The sequence below is a fragment of the Triticum dicoccoides genome, chromosome 2A, assembly GCF_002162155.2.
Source record: "Triticum dicoccoides isolate Atlit2015 ecotype Zavitan chromosome 2A, WEW_v2.0, whole genome shotgun sequence".
NCBI lineage: Eukaryota > Viridiplantae > Streptophyta > Magnoliopsida > Poales > Poaceae > Triticum > Triticum dicoccoides.
Genome location: NC_041382.1, coordinates 549704910 through 549708362, shown reverse-complemented (window position 1 = coordinate 549708362; position 3453 = coordinate 549704910).

The window sequence follows — 3453 nt, the reverse complement described above, 5'->3', positions numbered from 1 at the left end:
TGAATTAATAGAACTAGTAAGTGTTTAATGTTTCACCTATATATGAACATATGTTAGATATTAATGTCAAATGTTAGATTAATTAGATATAAATTATATGTTAGATATATATTTTATTAATTTATATGAGATTTCATTATCTAATTAACATTTTATTATATAGAACTAGCTACCTTATTTTTAGTAAGAAAATTAATAGAACTAGTTTAGTTGAATTAGTTGAATTAATTAGTTTAACTAGTTAGTTGAATTAGTTCATTTAATTAGGTATATTTTTCGTAAGAGCTTAGTTGAATTAGTTCAATTAATTAGTTGAACTAGTTGAATTAATAGAATTAGTTCAATTAATAGAACTAATAAGTGTTTAATGTTTCACCTATGAACATAGGAATGTTGTCTGACGACGAACACGATTTCATTATGTGTGAATACTGCGAAGACCAGTGCGGCCTGTGCGGCAGAAATTTTCTAGTTGATGATAGACGCTTCAGCATCAAGCTGGATGAGAACTTCGAAGTGGATACAATAAGTCACAACGACAAGTCATTTTTCGTAATTAAGCATGACTTATGCTTCATTTGCCTCAACTTTTAATTTAAATTTTTCACTATTCTACTAATGTATCCCCTGCCACACAAGAATTTTTATCTTGGATAAGATAGGTTTCAGTCCTAATGAAACTATGGAGGTAAAAAGAGTTTACTTGAAGACCGAGCATGGTTATACCTTCAACGTCAAATTATACAATGCAGACATATACACCTATTTTGAATGCAAAACTTGGCAAGCACTATGCAAGGCTTATGCATTTGAGCCTGATATGGTTATCACCTTTGATATTCGTTCGGAAGATGATATTGAAGGTAATAGAGACATCTGGGTCGATGTGCAGACGCCTCCAGTTCTACCATTATGTGAGTTTCTCAACCATATTTATGTCTTTGATATGAGATTATTTGAACCAGTTGAATAATTAATAGATCTCAATTTATATTGACAGCTTACTTCCAATCAAGCAAACATGTCCGACGCTTGGTAGACAGGACCTTCCACTGTCCCGGGGCTGAACTAAACTGCGAGGAGACAAGTCATTATGTTTCATGGCTTCAGGATCTTGATGCTGTCAAGCCAAATTTTTTCCTGCACTTAGAAATGTTAGTACTCAAATCGTGCGACCAATAGTGTTCGTACTGAACTATGGTCACATATATTTAGTAAAGATGGTAAGATTTCTACTATTCCTCCTCAGTGCATCTTTTGAATACATTATTTTTTTAAGCTAAACTTCATTGCTAAGTATGTTACTATACGATGTTCTTCAACAGGGACTCCCGATGAATGTTGTGCCTGATTGGATCGAGACTAAAGGTACCATGAATATTGTTAGCTTACGGGCAAGATATCCTACAATGCACTTTAGTGCATTCAGGATTTCTAATAGCGAGGAATGCTTAATAGTAAAAGACTGGAGCAAAATTGTGAACGATCATAGAGAAGTATTAGGGGGCAGCAGTCAGAAGCGCATCCCACGATTAGGAGACAGGTTCATCTGCATGCTCCAATATGATGAATCAGCAAAGCTATACATGTTCTATGCTATTTTACCTAAGAGAGAGCAACATGAGTGATTAATTAGCTAGTTCATGCTCTTAGTACTTGTCCTCTCATGTCCGTGTTCTTCGTTGTGAACTTAATCTCAAAGAGTGATTTGCTTTTGTGGTGTTATGAATGCTTATAATATCATTACCATGTTGAACTCGATGATATCTTTGCTTCTAGTACAAGTGAATGTTTCTTCTTTAAGCTAGTGTTGGTGGTGATTAGATAGCGGTAATGACTATATGATGATTAAGTAGTGGTAATGAGACGACTATTATATGATGATTTTTAGCTAGCTATGAAAACTGTTGTTGGATGATATATATGATGAAAGAGTTTTTATATTAATATGATGATGATGATGAGTTATTATATCATTTATGAAAGAAACTGCATATTAGTTTCAACTGGATGGATTCTAGCTAAGTGATCAAGTATATGCCATATCCATATTACCTCGATCACTTAATTAGGTGATCAAGTATATATAATATGGATATGACATATACTTGATGACTTAGCTAGGATCCACATGCATCCAGTCAAACTAATCTGCGGTACATTCACCTAATGATTTAACAACTCATTATAATGTAAAACAATCACTAAATTAAATAGAAAACACAAAATTAAAGTAATAATAAAAAATAAAACCAAAACACACCCAAACATTTAGTACCGGTTGGTGTTACCAACTGGTACTAATGTCCTACGCGCCCACGGAGCTAGTTCGTGCCACATGGTTGCCCTTTAGCACCGGTTCATGCTGAACCGGCAGTAAAGGGGGGGGCTTTAGTGCCTACACTTTAGCGCCGGTTACCAAACTGGCACTGAAGGGCCTTACGAACTGGTGCTATTGCCCAATTCTGCACTAGTGACAAACTACCAAAAACATTACTTTTACTACTGTTACCTTTTGCTACCGTTACCACTACTATCATATTACTTTGCCACTAAATACTTTGCTGCAGATATTAAGTTTCCAGGTGTGGTTGAATTGAGAACCCAGCTGCTAATACTTGAGAGTATTCTTTGGCTCCCCTTGTGTCGAATCGATAAATTTGGGTTGAATACTCTACCCTGGAAAACTGTTGTGATCCCCTATACTTGTGGGTTATCAGTGTGGGGGTGAGTTCCTTTCTAGCTTGTGCCGAGTGGCCGAGCGGCTCTGCTTGGCTCTTGTGTATTTACTCCATCTTGTGTTTCAGGTCGCCGATCTCGTTGGCACTGGTGCCGGCTGTCGGCGTTCTGGGAATAGGGGTCCACAGACTTGCCAGCCTGCGGCCCACGGCATGGCACCTCTAGCGGCCTGGTATGGCCCATCTCCACCAATAAACACTCAAGACCCTCACGAGGGGCCAAGCCTCATGAGGCGGACAACACAAGACCTCCTCAGGGGCAGCCTCGCTAGGCTGGCTCGCGAGGAGCGGAGAGATCAAGGTGAGGGCACCTCGTGAGGTTTCCGTGACCTGAGTCATGACGACCACGGACAGCCGGGCGCAGAGTACAGGTTTCCTCTTTGGTGCTAAAGGTGCAGGCGCAGGCGAGGAGTCCCAAAGCATCAGGCAAAGGTTTCCATATCGGTGCAACAAGACCAAGACCACCATGACGAAGGTCATTGCGGAGCCCATGATGGCGTCACCACCAGAGCCTTTGGCAGGTGAAGACCACCTTTTGTTAGGATAGCTTGTACTAGTTGTCCCCCTTCAAATTGGCCGTTGTGGGATCCCTTCCCACCTAATATTTGGGAAGAGGACCAGGGCCTCTATAAATAGGACTAGCCTCCACCATGGGAAGGGGGAGAAAAAGGGGAAAGCGGGGATCAGATCCATTCCACCCTCATACGCACTAGCT